The sequence below is a fragment of the Ornithorhynchus anatinus genome, chromosome 11 (genome assembly GCF_004115215.2).
Source record: "Ornithorhynchus anatinus isolate Pmale09 chromosome 11, mOrnAna1.pri.v4, whole genome shotgun sequence".
In the NCBI taxonomy this organism is placed as follows: Eukaryota; Metazoa; Chordata; class Mammalia; order Monotremata; family Ornithorhynchidae; genus Ornithorhynchus; species Ornithorhynchus anatinus.
The window spans coordinates 34,407,606-34,424,699 of record NC_041738.1 but is presented as its reverse complement, the minus strand read 5'-3'; the positions used below and the strand labels follow the sequence as shown (position 1 = coordinate 34,424,699).

The 17,094-nt window shown below is 49.1% G+C and overlaps 1 protein-coding gene across 4 annotated transcripts in view; it reads right to left on the bottom strand.

Moving 5' to 3' along the window:
• Positions 1–16,868, bottom strand: part of ADGRG1 (adhesion G protein-coupled receptor G1) — a 60,769-nt gene extending 43,901 nt beyond the window's left edge. For 2 of the 4 annotated variants that reach the window (XM_029075621.2, XM_029075619.2), the window contains exon 1: positions 2,957–3,237. The gene's annotated coding sequence lies outside the window, so the exon portion shown is untranslated. Of the gene's footprint in view, positions 1–2,956; positions 3,238–16,355 lie in introns of those variants that run through there. The other 2 variants (XM_029075620.2, XM_029075622.2) reach the window with 2 other exon arrangements.
• Positions 16,869–17,094: the final 226 nt, after the last annotated feature.

The window sequence follows — 17,094 nt, the reverse complement described above, 5'->3', positions numbered from 1 at the left end:
CTAGATCATTTTCCTACAATAACGTTCAGACCACATTTCCCCACTCCTCAGGAAACTTCAGTGCTTGCCCATCCACCTTCACACAAACAAAAAGTCCTCACGTTTGGCTTTAAAACGCTCAATCACCTTGAACACTCCTAGCTCACCCACTACTTCCCTACTACAACCCAGCTTGCCCACTTCATTTTCCTAATGCTAACCTTCCCACTGTTCCTCAATCTCATCTATCTCACCACCAACTTCTCTCCCTCATCCTGCCACTGGCCTGGAACAACCTCATAACAGACAGACAAATCCCCCTCTCCCAAACAAAGCCTATTGAAGGCACATCTCCTCCAAGAAGCCTCTCTGACTAAGCCCTCCTCTTCTCCCCTCCCTTCTACATCACCCTGACCAGCTCCCTTCATTCGTCATCCCCTCCCAGCTCCACGGAACTTATGTATATAACTGTAATTTATTCATTTATGTATGTATTTTAATACCTGTCTCCCCCTCTAGACTGTGAGCTCACTGTTTGGCAGGGAATGAGTCTGTTAATTATTATATTGTACTCTCCCAAGTACATAGTACAGTGATTTGCAGACAGTAAGCGCTCAATAAATATAATTGAATGAATGAATGAATTGATTTTAAGGAGCTGGGAAGGAGCATGGCCTAGAGGATAGAGCACAGGTCTGGGAATCAGATGGATCTGGGTTCTAATCCCAGCTCTGCCACTTTCCTGCTGTGTGACCTTGGACGAGTCAGTTAACTCTTCCGCGCCTCAATCACCTCCTCTGTAAAATGGGGATTGAGACTGTGAGCCCCATATGGGACATGGCCGGCATCCAAATTGATTAGCTTTTTATCTACCCCAGTGCTCAGAACAGTGCCTGGTATATAGTAAGTGCTTAACAAATACCATAAAAAAAGGAACTCAGTGCCAAAGGGGTTTGTCCTGTGTCAGAGAAAGGTCTAGGTCGGCACCGGTGGGACACTGCTCCGGCTCCCCCAGGGAGATCCAGGCCCAGGGCAGGGGAGCAGGGAAGTATCCCTGCCCATCCTGGGAAGGGAGTGGGTCTGGGGAGCCACAGTGGGTGAGCTCAGCTCCTCGCCTATCAGCTGGGAGCAGCTGGAAGCAACCAGGAGAGCGTTTGAGGTTTTGCTGTTTAACCGTTTCGGAATGCATTCTGGTCTTGGGCATATGCCCCTGCCCCCAACCCTCCTCGGGTCCCAGGCGACAAGTTGGGTAGCCAAGAGGGTAGGGAATCAGAGGAACTTTAAGCTGAGCCCTCGTGCTTTGGTTTCGCACTGCAGAAACTTTCCCTCCGAGACAAACAGCCCATGCCCTCTGTCCCCATCCAAGGACCGGGCAGGCTGCTGCGCGACACCCTGGGGCCCTCTTGGGGACCCGCACAGTCCCCCACCTCCTCCAGCACCCCATCTTTCCTCCTTCTGCTCCTCATTCACCACCGCTCTCCGCGTCAGGAGTGGCAACTGATATGGAGAGGAGAAGGAAGAGGAGGAAGATTACCAATCTGTCTGGGGGTGTGCTGGGGGGAGATTGGCACTGTGCCATCCCCCTGCCACTGTGGACACGGCCGCCCTGGTCACCCCCTTAACCCAGCCCTGCCTCGTTCCCTGCCTGAACTGTTTGGGTAGTGCCAGCACCAGTGAGTCTGCTTCCTCCCCCTTCCGAGCACTCCCTCAGTCTCTTGCAGGTTAGAAGATTGGCAGCCCCCACCCCAAGCTTTTCCCCACCAACCTAGCCTGTGGCAGACTCCCATCGGGGGGTACCTTGGGAAGCCCCTTGGGACCGACATTCCCAAAGCACCGTGCTTGAGTGAACGGTGCTACCAAAATCCTATTTAATGATAAGAAGAGGCACCTGAATAAATTCTGATGATGACAGAAACTTTCATCAGGGGAGACGAAAAAGGTTTTAGAGTTCTTCTTTGGTAATTCCATCCTCTGCTCACGCAAAAGTGCTGAAGGACATCCCGACAACGTCACAACCTGGGTCTCTGCACCCATAGCCCCTGGCCAGGGGAGCCCCTGCCTCCCCAGACCGGTGACAACCAGGGAAACTCCAAGCCAGGACACTTCAGGGACCCTCCCCCAAAGCCCACTGCGGGAGCCTTCCCTTTAAATTGCACTTTAAATCGAGTCCTCGCTGAGATTGGACGGGAGGTTCCCGGCCAACCTAAACCCCCTGGGCTTTGGGTACCAGCCAGAGGCAGGAGCGGCCACTCACAATCGATCAATCAATCAATCAATCAATCAATCATTCGGTAGCATTTAATTGAGCTTTTACCATGTGCAGATCACTGTCCTAACTGCTCGGGAGGCAGGTTCCCTGTCCCCAGCGAGCTTGCGATGTAGAGGGGAAGGTAGACATTACTGTAAATTTCAAAACCTTACAGATATGTACTTTAGTCCTCTGGAGCAGAAGATGGGGGTGAATACCAAACGTCCAAAGGGTTCAAATCCAAGTGCACAGTCGATGCGGAAGGGAGGGGGAGTGAGGTGAAGCAGCTCAGGGGCTCTGATCCTCCTTCCAAGCTGATGCTTAGGGTCCAGATCCTTCCTTCGGTAGATCTGTCTGTACTGCCTCCCCATCCCCGTAGATAAGACCCTCCTCACAGTTCCCCGGGAAAGACCCCCATGCCCAAGCCAGAGCGAGGGGAGAGTCGAAATCCCATTTGCCAAATGTTCTCCGAAGCGTCCACTTGTATCCATCCCAGTGCTCAGTACAGTGCCGGACGCATAGTAAGCGCTTAACAGATACCATAATTATCATTACTATTATCATTACCCGGCCCCCAAATGAATCCCGGGGGGCTCTGGGTCCCCGCTCCTTTGTTTCACCGAGTTCGCTGAAACCGCAAGATCCCCTGAGCTCCATCTGAATCCGCTTTATTCCAGAGGGAGTACTGGGGAAAGGGAAAAACCGAGAACGGACGAGGGTGGCAGGTACCTGTGTCCAAGGAGGCGAGCACCGAAGCCGAGGGGCTACCTTGAACCTTCTGAACCCGATTCTCCGGGGGAGCCCGGGCTCGATGCTACGGTGAAGGCAGGACTTCGGAGAGCTCTTGTCTGGAGAAAGAAAGATGCACTCTCTCTTAGCAGCCTGCCCAGTGTGTGTGTGTGTGTCTGTGTGTGTGTGTGTGTTTGTGCCTGCCTATTGCACGCGCGCATGCGTGTCTCTGTGTATGTGTGGGGGGTGCGAGCATGTGGGTGTGTGTGGGTCGCTTGCTATCTCTCAGCTGGCTCTCTGCAAAGGAGGATGCACAGTTAGTCAGATGCTGCTCTGGGTGGGAGGCAGGAGGGAAGGAGGAAGAGAAGCCTCTTTCTACCCTTTTGTTCAAGAGGTGAATAGAAAGAAGTGAATCACAAATGGGGCTTTCAGAAAGGAGGCTGAGGGAGGGGGGACCCAAAGCAGTTTCTCCTCACCCCCCTGGCCCCACTTCAGGCTATACTTCACTCTGCTGTCCGGATTCTCTTTCTACAGAAATGTTCTGGGCATGTCACCCCTCAATCATCAAAAATCTCCAGTGGTTGCCTGACAATCTCCCTATGAAGCAAAAACTCCTCACTATGGGCTTCAAAGCTCTCCATCACCTGGCCCCCTCCTACCTCACCTCCCTTCTCTCATACAGCCCAGCCCGCACACTCCGCTCCTCTGGTGCTAACCTTCTCACCGTGCCTTCATCTCGCCTGTCTCGCCACCGACACGAGGCCCACATCCTACCTCTGGCCGGGAACGCCCTCCCTCCTCAAATCCGCCAATCACACTGCCCCCCTTCAAAGCCCCACTGAAGGCTCACCTCCTCCAAGAGGCCTTCTCAGACTAAGCTCCCCTTTACCTCAACTTCCCTTCCCCTCCCCGTCACCCCGACTCGCTCCCTTTGCTCTACCCCGCCTCCCTGCCCCACGGCACTTAGGTATACATGTACATATCTATAATTCTATTTATTTATATTAATGCCTGCTTACTTGCTTTGACATGTATATATCTATAATTCGATTTATTTATATTGACACTATCGATGTCTGTTAACTTGTTTTGATGTCTGTCTCCTCCCTTCAAGACCGTAAGCCGTTGCGGGCAGGGATTGTCTCTATTGCTGAATTGTACTTTCCAAGCACTTAGTGCAGTGCTCTGCACACAGTAAGCGCTCAATACAATTGAATGAATGAATGAATGGCCCTCCTGCTCCCTGAGAGGGCTCCAGTGGATATCAGGAATCCAATCCAAAAACCTCAGTTTAAGGGAGAAGGCAAATTCTGTCTTAACCCAGGAGGATGGGCCTGAGGATTAGAAGATAAACATATTGGGAGGCGTTCAGGTGGAAAGCCATTATTACTGGGACTAAAGTCCACAGAATGGACCACTCCCTTGGGCAAAGTGCCTCATGCCATCCTCTCCGAGACCCGTACTCTGATCTTGATGTCGCATGCTGGGGAGAGGGGATCTGGTCTTAGGCACCAGAGGCAGGGAACAACCATGAGCTCATCCATCTGTTCCTTGGAGGGTAGAGTCAGAAGGTCCCTTCACGTGCACATTTTAGTTTACCACGACGGAGAAGCCGTAGGGCTGGTCGAACGCTACAGCTCTCTAGAAAAGCTTTTCTCATTCAGGGTGAAAGTGGTGGTATTTGTTAAGTGCTTACTCTGCGCTAGGCACTGTACTAAGCCCTGGGGAGGATACAAGGAAATCGAGTTGGACACAGTTCCTGTCCCAGGTGGGGCTCACAGTCTCAATCCCCATTTTACAGATGAGATGACTGAGGCACAGAGAAGCAGCATGGTGTAGTGGATAGATCATGGGCCTGGGATTCAGGAGTCAAAGGTTCTAATTCCGGCTGCTCCACTTACCTCCTGTGTGACCTTGTCTGGGACTCAGTTACCTTACCAGGAAAATGGGGATTGAGACTGCGAGCCCCACATGGGACAGGAACTGTGTCCAACTTGATTTGCTCATATCCACCCAGTGCTTAGTACAGAGCCTGGCACAAAGTAAGCACTTAACAAATACCATCATTAGTATTACTCAGTGAAGCGACTCGCCCAAGGTCACACCGCAGACGAGTGGTGGAGTTGGGATTAGAACCCACGATCTTCTGACTCCCAGGCCAGTGCTCTATCCGCTATGTCATGCTGCTTCTTTACCTGTTTCTGCAGCTGCCTTGGACGGCCCAGCCCTCTTCTGGCTCACCCTCAGCGGGGCAAACAAAGGCAGGCCCATCAATTCATATTGTGGGGTGTTTTTTGGCACCTTCCTTGGCAGACCTGGCTCATGTATCCTCCCAGTGTCCCTGGAAATCATCCAGGTGGGCGGGGGAGGGCCTGCCCAAGGTCGATCAGAGTTTCAGAGCATTCTTCTACAGCTGGACTCTCAACTCTCCATCCAGGGCTTCGTACTAAACAAAGGTACTTCTCCCACTCCTCTCGGCCCACCAGATAAGCTTCTCCGTCAACAAGAAGGTTCTCCCTGGGCTCATCCACCTCAGAAAAGCAAGTAAGAGTCCAGGGGGAGAGAGCAGATCCAAAGCAGACACTTGAACTTCACTCCCCTGGAAACTTAAGCCCTCTGAGGGAGACTCTGTTCCCGCTGGTGCCCTTACAGTCATCCCGTTCGATCCACCCAATTCCAAAGTCCAATATTCCAACAGTCCAATTCCAAAGCACAGTATTGTTCAGGAGACTGATACCTTAATGAGATTATTCATTTACATTAATGTCCGTCTCCTCCTCTAAACTGAGAGCTTCTTGTGGGCAGGGAACATGCCTATCAGCTCTGCTGCATTGTATTCACTTAAGTACTTAGCACAGTGCTCTCTGCACAGTTAAGTGCTTAATAAATACCACTGATTGACTGGCTAACCGGGATTCATCGGATAGTTAATGCTCTGCTGTGCTCCTAACTGAATTAATAGAGTTTATGTGATTAAAATCAGCTCTATGCCAAGCTCTCCATTTTGTTTTTTCATCTTCTCTTTTTTTTTAATGACCTATTCCTTCTTGTTGGCTCAGAGCGGGTCTTAATAATGGTCCCGTCTCATCCTTGCCACAGACCTTCTGTCCTGGAGCTGGAGCTGACGGGCCAAAGTCCTTATTAGTAGGTGCTTGCTTTTTGAGGCCCATGTCTACATGCCTTCATAAATGTTGTGTAAAAGGAGGGTTTGAGTATGTGTAGAGTGTTAGCTTCTCTCTGGCCTGGGGCTGATCTTTAAGTTAAATTCATGAAAGGGACTTGCCAGAACAGATCCATCTGCAATTTTGCTGGCTTCAAGTGCCCTCTGCCTGAAGAAAAAAATAAAAATAACTAAGCACTGTAGGAAGAGAGACAGACACCCCAAGAGGATTTCTCCACCTGCATCGCATTGCTGCAGGCTGAACTAAGGTCCTCTGGATGGATGCCAGGTCTGAAATGGGGCTGGGGGCTCCCTGCCATCAACAGCATTTTTGAAGTCTAGATATGAATATGAACATAAATATGATTGACTGACTGAGGGCCTGGCTTCCCCCACAGCAGTTTCAACCCCTTCCAACCCCCTCAACGCCACCCAAATCCGCCGTACCCGCTCACTGTTCCCATAAAAGCAGTCTTTTCCTTTCACCCCTACCTTCAGAAGAAGCATAAGTCACAATCCTTGCCCTTGAGAGCTCACAGTCTGAGTGATGAGTCCTAAATTGCTGAAAACACAGTAGTTTAAAGAAGATCAGAATAGCTATATGTAGCTCTATAAATAATAAATAGGATCAGTCAATATGTATAGATTTGACATTAATGCTAGCTGAGGTGGTTGATGATGAAAATTTATCAATGCAGATAGGTGTGGCTGAAAAGACCTAGTCTGTACGCTTGCTGTGGCAACTCTATAACAACTCTGTTGTAGTAGACTCTCCCCAGTGCTTAGAACAGTGCTTGGCACATAGTAAATGCTTAACAAGTACCATTATTATTTTAATAGTAGTCGTTAAGGGCTCACTATGTGTCAGGCACCAAACTAAACACTGGCCTAGGTACAATCGGGAGGGACAGTCTTATTTCCCATTTTACACATGAGGTAACTGAGGCACAGAGAGTTAAGTGACTTGCTCAAGGTCACATGGCAGATAAATGGTGGAGCTGGCATTAGAATCCAAGTCCTCTGACTCCCAGGTCTGCACTCTTTCCACTATGCCACAGTGTTTCTCCTTTGACCTGCCATTCCTCAATTCAATGGCAACATTCAGATCTGTTTTGCCACTGAGCCCTTTTGCTCATTATGGGCAGGAAATGTGTCTGCTAATCCTGTGGTATTATACGCTCTCAAGTGCTCAGTGCAGTGCTCTACACATAGTAAGTGCTTAACAAACACCACTGATTGATTTATTTTGTCTTATGTGGAGTTTTCCCAAGTGTAGGCTGAAGGATAACTTTTTTTTAGGCTAGACAGTCCAAATCATTCTGCTGTCACTGCAGAGCAGTTCAAAAGAAGCATGGTCTAGTGGAAAAAGCACAGGTCTGGGACTCAGAGCACCTGGATTCTAATCCCAGCTCTACCACTTCCCTGCTGAGAGACCTTGGGCAAGTCACTTAACTTCTCTGTGCCTCAGTTTCCTCAACTGTAAGATGGGGACTCAATCCCTATTCTTCCTCCTACTTAGATTCTGAGCCCCATGGGGGACAGAGACTGAACATGATCTGATTAACTCGTGCCTATCCCAGCACTTAGTACAGCGTTTGACACAGCGCTTAACAAGTATTATAATTCTTGTGTACGTGCCTCAAAGGGACAGTCGTCAGCATCACCCAGCAATTTTTGGATGATCGTCTGGAAGTGTTTTGATGATGCTTTGTAGCCCACTGAGTAGGAAGAGTTTCCTGATCCATGATTGAAGCCCCCAAACTGCTGGAAAAGAAGAATCAAAAGACGACGGAATCTATCACACAGCCCTGCTTTACTCCAACAAAAAGAGGAAAATCGGACCCAGTATCTTCAATTCCAACCGATGAGCCCATAGTGCCATAGCCAAAGACATTTTCTGGGCAGAGATACGTGGTTTAACAGTTGCTTAAGACCTAAAAAGTGAAATATATCAAATGCTTTCAAGTCTATGAAACCAGTTTAGTGGTCTTGGTTTTGCACCTGTCAGCCTGCAGAGATTAGTGCTGAACAGTCTAAAGCCACATTGCAATTCAGTTAGTGTACAGTTAATTATATTTTTCAGTAGCCTGGCCAGAAATAATTTGGGTGAGAATTTTGCCACAGGACAATCATCTAAAGCATCTAGTCATTTCCAAGGCCCCCCTCTCAGCTTTTTTTTTAATGGTTTTTGTTAAGCACTTACAATGTGCCAGGCACTGTACTAAGCGCTGAGGTAGATACAGGTGTCAGGTTGGACACCATCCATGTCCCTCGTGGGGCTCATAGACTTGATCCCCATTTTACAGGTGAGGTGATTGAGACCCAGAGAAGTGATCTGCCTAAGGTCACACAGCAGACAAATGGCGGGGCCAGAATTAGAACCCAGGCCCTTGCTCCGGCCACCTGGCCACGCGCTTCTCATCTTCTAGAGGATGATGCCTTTGGTGGTGTCTTTCAACTTTTGGGCCACTTTTTTCAGCGCTCAGTATGCTGTGAAGGAGCTGCTGCATCAGTTTGAGAATTAAGTTGCCTTCTTGCTTGTAGATTTCTGCAGGAAAAACAAAAGCAGTATGGCCAAATGGAAAGAGCATGCACCTCCACTTGTCTGCTGGGTGACCTTGGGCAAATTACTTAATTTCTCTGGGCCTCGCTTATTTGTGAAATGGGGATTAAGACTGTAAGCTGATTGTGGGTAGGGAATGTGTCTGTTTGTTGTTATATTGCACTCTCCCAAGTGCTTAGTACAGTGCTCTGCACACAGTAAGTGCTTAATAAATACAAGTGAATGAACGAATTAATGACCGGGAGCCCTATTTGGGATATGTACCGTGTCCAACCTGATTATCTTATATCTATCCCTTTGCTTAGTACACTTTAGTACAGTGATTAGTTCGGCATATAGTGAGCGCTCAACACATGCCAAAACTAAGCATATATTCAGAAGATCGCGTGGGGCTCTGGCTGACTGCATCAGATTCCGTCTATGCCTGTGATAATGAAGGCCCACCCTTTAGGTTGTAAACTCATTACGGGCAGGGAATGTTTCTGCTAATCCTGTTATACTGTATTCTCCCAAGCGCTTGGTACAACGTTCTACACATAATAAGCACTCAATAAATACCACTGATTGACCGATTGATTGATTCGGCAGATCTATGATCACGTGGGCAGGGCCCAGGGCCGCTTTAGAAGTGGGAAGACTTCCTTAGCTGGTGACAGATAGAAAACCACTGGATCTTTTCAACTGGTGGTCATCCCCTCCTGGGGCTTCATTTTGGGAACCTGCAAAGTACTGTTAAGGTTTTTTTTCTCTTTGCTGAAAGTAATTTTTCAGCTGAGTCATTTTCATCCAATCAGCCTTAATGGCATCTCCTTGCCAACCCCCGAGACTAATGTCTGCTTGAGAGTGCTTCAGCAGTGCCAGGTCCTAATAGGGAGACCAAGGTGGCCCAGAGCGCTTTGTCCGTTTCTTTATTCTCCGGGAGTTTAAAATCGAGCCCTCGCCACTTGCCTCCTGTGTGACTTTGGGCAAGTGATTTCACTTCCCTGTGCCTAGGTTCCCTCATCTGTAAAATGGGGATTAAGACTGTGAGCCCCATGGGGGACAGGGACTGTGTCCACCCCAATTTTCTTGTGTCCATCCCAGTGCTTAATACAGTGCCCGGTACATAGTAAGACTTAAAAAATACCACAATTGATGAATTAATTAGGGTAGTACAGCATCCCTCTGCCTCACATGTGGTGGTAACCTTGGAAACATTACTAATAAGCCCATTTACTAGTGCTCCATTAGTGCTTATTATTTAGGAGAAGCAGCATGGCCTAGTGGAAAGAGCATGGGCCTGGGAGACAGAGGACCTGGATTCTAATCCCCGCTCTGCTACATTTCTGCTGTGTGATCTTGGGCCTGTCAATCAACTTCTCTGTGCCTCAGTGATGTCATCTGTAAAATGGGGATTAATATTGTGAGCCACACAAAGGACATGGACTGTGTCCAACCTGATTATCTTGTATCTCCAGAGCTTAGTACAGCATGCCTGCTAGATAGTAAGCGCTTAAAAAATACCACAAAAAAATTATTAGCAGAGGAGTTCCTAGAAGTGTTAAGGTGATTGACAGAATAGTATAATCAGGAAGGAGGGGGACAAAATTAAACAAATGAAGGACACTGGAAACAGGTGGCCTTTCAAAAGGACTGAGGAGAGAAGGGATAAAAATAATAATAATTATTTATAGTATTTGTTCAGCGCTTCCTACTACTACTAATAATAAAGCTATTTATTAAGCGCTTACTACGTGCCAAGCACTGTTCTAAGCTCTGGGGTAGATGCAAGGTAAGCAAGTTTTCCCACTTGGCGCTCATAGTCTTAATCCCCATTTTACAGATGGAGTAACTGAGGCCCAGAGAAGTTAAGTGACTTGCCCGAGGTCACCAGGCAGACAAGTGGAGTAGCTAGGATTAGAACCCACGTCCTCTGACTCCCAAGCCCATGTTCTTGCCACTAGGCAATGGTAGAGGTGAGAAAGATAAGAAGAGGGTCATTTAGGGGGTTTGCTTGGGAGAAGTGAAGAGAACCAGCTGAGGCATAGCAGGAGAAGAAAGCAGAGAGACAAGAAGGAGCCAACCATCCCACAGCCTTGAATTCGATGGCCAGGAGTTTGGTTTTCACGTGAAGCCATGGCAAGCCACTGACGATCTGAGGAGGAGGGTAAGGAGTTCTGATCAAATTTTGTTAGGATGGTACATGCAGCTGGATCATGGACCGACAAAGAGAGGCTGTAGGCATGGAGGCTAGCGAGGAGATGACGGTTTTAAAGACTAACAGTGTTAATAATAATTATGATTCTTGTTAAGCACTTACTATCGGTCAAGGACTGTTCTAAGTTAATCAGGTTGGACACGGTCACTGTCCCGCTTGGGGCTCACATTCTTATCCCCACTTTCCAGATGAGGTAACTGAGGACCAGAGAAGTGAAGTGACTTGCCCAAGGTCACAGAGCAGACATGTGGCAGAGTCAGGTCCTTCTGGCAGAGTCAGGTCCTTCTGACTCCCAGGCCCGTGCTCTATCTACTAAGCCGTGCTGTTTCTCAGTAAGTCACGGTGCTTTGCTGTAGGGAGGGCTAGGATTGAGGAAAGGGCTAAACAAGAAGTGGGCAGATGGGCAAGAACATCCTCATTTTATTATTCCGGAACTGTGTGGGCAGAGAGCCTGAGGGAAGTCACCTTAGAGAATAGACAAGTGCAGGGAAGCGCAGAGAAAGAGACTTAGAACGAGACGGGAGCTGGCTGAGTAAGGTATCTGGAATTCTAAAATCGCTAAACCGTAGTTTGGGATTAATTCTAGAGAGAGCATTTAATTTTATACTCTTTTGGTCTCTGTGTGAGTGTATATAGTTGTCTTTTGTACTCGATTTTGCCTCGGACTCTCAGTCCACTCAGAGTTTCTGCTTCCAAAGAGCCCCTCCTGTATGATTTCAGCCGGTCCATCTGTTCCAACTGTCTCCCGCCTATTAGTTGCCTGGCTACATGGTCTGAGGCTTCACTTCATTGCATCCTACCGACCCACCCACCTCTCACCCTAAGCTTAGGTTCCATTATTTCAGTTCACTACAGGGCAGCCACTCTGCACTATCCACTATGCAAAATTGTTTTAAAGTGAGCCAAGATTTAAAATGGAAAAACTGACTCCTTTACGTGACCTGATCTGGAGTCCACTTTGCAATCTGAGGGGCTCATTGTGGGCAGGGAATGTGACAGTTATATTGCTACATCGTACTCTCCCAAGTGCTTAGAACAGTGCTCTGCACACAGTAAGGGCTCCATCAATACGACTGATTACCGACACAGGAGTTGCTGAAGTGATTGCTCAAAAAGGCACTGGAGCTGTTTGTGATGCACTCTGAAGATTCAGCAGCATTAAAACTTTGTAGATCTGAAGTTCGGTTTAAAGTTTGATTCCACTTTGCCACACTGTCTGTCAGGGTCCTGTGAGGCATGCTGGTCTTCTTGATTGGATTTTATTTTAGCCTGTCGGGGCACCGTTGGACAATACGCTACCTAAATTGTGCGAGAACATTCAGTAGCAAGTTGCTCTTGAAGGGTCTTCGATCAGATATGAGGTTTTCCTAGTGCAGACTGGTATCTCTCCTCAGTTGTCTTCAGGCTTGTTCATCCCCAGTGCTGGGATAACTCAATCGATCAACCAATGTATTACTGAATGCTTACTGTGTGCAGAGCAGTATACTAAGCACCTTAGAAAGTACAACACATAACAGACACATTGCCTGACCACAGTGAACTTACAGCCTAGAGTAAGAGATGGAAATTAATATAAAGTGCAACTATGTACATTACTACAAACGATGACATAAAATGACTCTGCAAAGTGGTTCATAATTATATTCGTCTCCATATTTTCTTGCCTACGCACCTTGAGGGGACAGTCTAACAGCAACTCCTGAATGACTCTTTTTACGATTTTTGATGGTGCTCAGAGAATGTTCAGTGACGGTTCTGTTGACGAATCAGAACTAACACCAGCATCCAAATAAATGTGGCATTTATTAAGCACTTACTACGGGCCAGGCACTGTACTGGAAAAAATTGGATCAGATACTGCTCCTGCCCCTCAGGGGCTCACGGTCAAAGAGGAAGGGAGAGCAGATATTTTGCTTTACAGATGAGGAAACAGGCCCAGAGAAGTTACGTGACTTCCCCAAGGTCACATGGCAGGCAAGTAGAAGAGCCAGAATTAGAACTCAGGTCTCTTAATTCCCAATCCTGTGCTCTTTTGATTACACCCCAGTTTCTATGTATTTTTCCCCTTTATTACTCTCCCCTGAATTCCCCCTAGTTTCTTTACCGCTTTCTTTGAAGGGCAGTACTAATGGAAGTGGCTTCTGCACTTCAATAAGGCTCTGGCCCAGGCAGACTGTGCCCACCCCTACCTCGCTGACCCTCCTCACCCCCATGATCCAGTCCCATGATACCCTACCTCCCTTGCCCCCCCCCCCCCGGTACTCCCACCAAAGCCTGAGCCCTCCTTCCTCTCAGCAGAGAATCAGGAAGAGGAGACCATGTTCAAAAAGTAGCCCAGAGATTGGGAGGGAAACTCTGCCCAGCAAGAATGGAGAGAAAACTACACTCCAGGTTAAGGATCCCCAAAAAATAGAACAGGGTCCTGTGAGTTAATCATGCTGGCTTGGTGGATAGAGTGTGGGCCTGGGAGTCAGAGGTCATGGGTTCTATTCCCGGCTCCGCCACACTTCTGCTTGCGACCTAGGGCGAGTCATTTCACTTCTCTGGGCCTCAAGTCCCTCATCTGTAAAATGGAGACTAAGAGTGTGAGCCCTATGTGGGACAGGGACTGTGTCCAACCTGATGATCTTGCATCTACCCCAGTGCTTAGAACAGTGCTTGGCACTTAGTAAGAGCTTAATAGGTACCATAATTATTACTATTATTTTTACTATTATCATTAAAGCTTCCTGCTGTTTTCAGAGTCCATTCACAGCCCTTCCCTTCTAGTTGTCTGCTGGCCTCTCTCAATAATCCACTAGCCAACTGGCACTGGTTACCTCATTGTCATGAATTTGAGCTCATGACAAACCGCAGCACCTGTGGCAGCAGGGAGCTGGTGAGCGGCAACACATGGGTGCTTGTGTGTCCCTCCCCTCTTTGCCCCACCCCCCTACAAGTAATATAATACTTTAGGCTTCACCTATGATGCTGCTTTCAGGCGGTGAGTAATTCCTTCCGCCTTTCTATTATTCTTCTAGGAATTGGATGATGACCACACTCCATTTTGCTCATGGGACCCAGCTGGTTCCTAGGAGCCCAGAAACTGGCTCTCTCTGCCCTCTGCTCTCAGCAGCAGTCAGAAGCTCAGGGAAGGAAAGATAAAGAAGCTTATTGTGGAGCCCCTGTTTCCATCGGACTGCCACGCTGGGCTTTGTGCAAGTCTCCAACAGAAGCTCTCAGGGGGTAAAGGGAGAGAGAGAGAGAGAGAGAGAGAGCAGGGGCTGAAGCAATCTTTTTTCTCCCCTGACAAGTCCTAGGCCCAGACTTCATGGATGCATTTAAGGCATCAGGCCAGCTGCTGCTGGTGCCCCCGTGTTTAACTGGTTCTGGAAAAGTTCTGTCCCACCAGCTCTCCAACTCCATAGCTAAACAGCATCCCTCATCCCTGCCAGGGCCCTCGTGGATCTGGAATCCGCCTCCGCTGAAATTGCTCCCCTGCTTTGGAAGTCTGGAAGTCTAATGGTGTATAAATGTTCATTCAGGCAGAGAAAGCCACATTCCCTACCAAACCAGATAAGGTGGGAAAAGGATCAGGGAAAGTTTTGGGTGACCCAGAAGAACCTTAGCTGATGAGTCTGCTGCTTTAATCCATCAGGATTTTATGGCCTTTGCCAGATCCCTTGTCTTTGTGTTCTCCACGCCCAGTGCCTAGAGCTTTCCCACAGAAGAGAGCTCCAGCCTGGTTGCCAGGTGACGTCTTTGACCAGCATGACTACTTCACAGACCTGCTCCGTGCCCCGAGGTTGAAGAAGGAGAGGAGCTCAGTCTGGCTGGCTAGTGTATTTTCGCCCATCAAACAGAAACTCCTCACCGCTGGCTTTAAACCATTCAATCACCTTGCCCCCTCCTACCTCATCTCACTACTCTCCTACGACAACCCAGCCTGCACACTTCACTTCTCTAATGCTAACCTTCTCACTGCAGCTCAATCTCGTCTATCTCACTGCCGACCTCTCACCCACGCCCTGCCTCTGGCCTGGAAAGCCCTCCCTCCTGATAGCCAACAGACTATTTCTCTCTCCCCCTTCAGAGTCTTATTGAAGGCACATCTCCTCCAAGAGACCTTCCGACTCAGCTCTCCTTTCCTTTCCTCCCACTCCCTTCTGCGTAGCCCCGACTTGCTCCCTTTATTCACCCCCCCCCTTCCCGACCCCATAGCACTTTTGTACATATCTGTAATTTATTTATATTAATGTCCGTCTTCTCTCTATACTGTAAGCTTGTTGTGGGCAGGGAATGTATCTGTTCATTATTAAACTGTACTCTCCCAAGCACTTACTACAGTGCTCTGCATACAGTAAGTGCTCAATAAATAAACAGTCACCAGCCACAAATGTCACACTCCACCCTGGGGAGGGGGAGGGCACTCCGATTTGTCATGGTGCATCCGAAGGGTCCCGCTAAGCTGGGTTCACTTCCCCTGAGTCAGTGGGGAGCTGGCCAACCCAACGTCCGTCCGCTGTAGCTCTGTGGACTTGGGACAGGGGACATGGACCCCACCGCCCCCATCATTCCCTTCTGGGCAGAGGCCACATCGCAAACAGGTTTAAATGACAAGAAGGGACAATCGGGGAGGCCAGAGTGAGGGGGCAGACCTCGGAGCAGATGCCAGTTTTTCTTCTTGGTGGATTTGCCCCGATCCCAGTGGTCACCGAACCTCAGTTGGGCACAAGGTTAAAAACCAGACACCGGAAGCGCTCGGCAGACAAAGGGGCAGCTGTGAAGCACAAAGCAGCTCCTAGAGCAAGTTGTCCCAGGCTGGTCCTGGGTTGGTTCTCCCCGGTGGGGTGGAGGGCGGGTGAGGGGAGGGGAAGCGCATGCCCAGACTCCCCTCCAACCCCACACTCCCTGGCCAGCTGCCAGCACTGGATTACCAGGGGCCAGTGAGAAGGCAGCTTTCAAAAAATGCATTGTGCTTCTCCCAGAAACAGGCTGAGTCCACACCAAGCGGCCTCAATGCTACAGAAATAGGAAAACACTGGCTCTTCCGAGCACCCTGGCCCTAATCCCTCTCAGCACTGGGAGAGACTGTTTGTGGGTGAGTGAGCACAGTTCTCGGAAACCATAACAGGGAACAATAACACTAATAACAATAATAATAATAATTGTCATTTTTGTTAAGTGCTTACTACATGCCAGGCACTGTACTAAGCACTGAGGTGGATACGAGCAAATCTGGTTGGACACAGTCCCTGCCCGGCTTGGGGCTCTCAGTCTTAATTCCCATTTTACAGATGAGGGAACTGAAGCACAAGAAGTGAAATGACTTGCCCAAGGCCACAGAGCAGACAAGTGGTGGAGACGGAATTAGAAACCATGACCTTCTGACTCCCAGACCTATGCTCTAAAGTACGCTTAAACTCCCCCATCCCTCAGCCAACCCTCCCTCCAAGACCCCTCCCCGCATCCAACACTTCCCCATTCCCACAGAACTCACCCAGGAAACCCAGCTGCCCCACACTGCAGGAGGATTCCCGGTCCCTTCCGGAAGGGGAGGGTCTCAGCTGAGGAGTTAGGTCAGGAGAAGAGTCTGTCTCACAATAGATCCAGAGCGGGTCCCTTCCCCATAAACGGCCGATGCTGTCGGAGGATCTGCCGGTGCCACCTGACGGCAGCTCAGCCTCATCCAGGTTCTGTCTCTGCTCCACTTCCGCTGGCCAATGCCCTCCTGACCTCCAGCCTTCCTAAAGACGTCGGTCCCAGGGGATGCTGGCACCAGGTGGCAGAGACCAGGGCCGTCCAAAGACCCCACAGCAGGTGAAGTGGGAAGACACCTGATGCCGCCTCCCCTCCCCCAGGATAGAATCAACGAGGCCCCGCCTGCCAGCCGCTTTGGGACCCAGCGATGGTTGTCTCCGGCGACCACGGGGCCAACTCCGAAGCAGCCCCTCTGCTCCCCACTTAACAAAAACCCAAAGGCAAAACCGGTCAGCCTCAAGGTGAAAACTACTTCTCCAACGAGAAATGAGTCCAGGAACTTGGAAATCAGAGAGGGAGACTGGCTACATACACTAAAAATATCTCCATAAAGGTTACTGCTGACGTGTTGTTCCCATCTGAGGCAGATCAACTGGAGAAATCAGATATTGCACCGATTCAGGGCTGTGTTACATCGAGCACTGAGGTCCTTGTGGATTGAACTGAATCAGGAAAGGGCTCCTAGCAGGAAAGGTGGG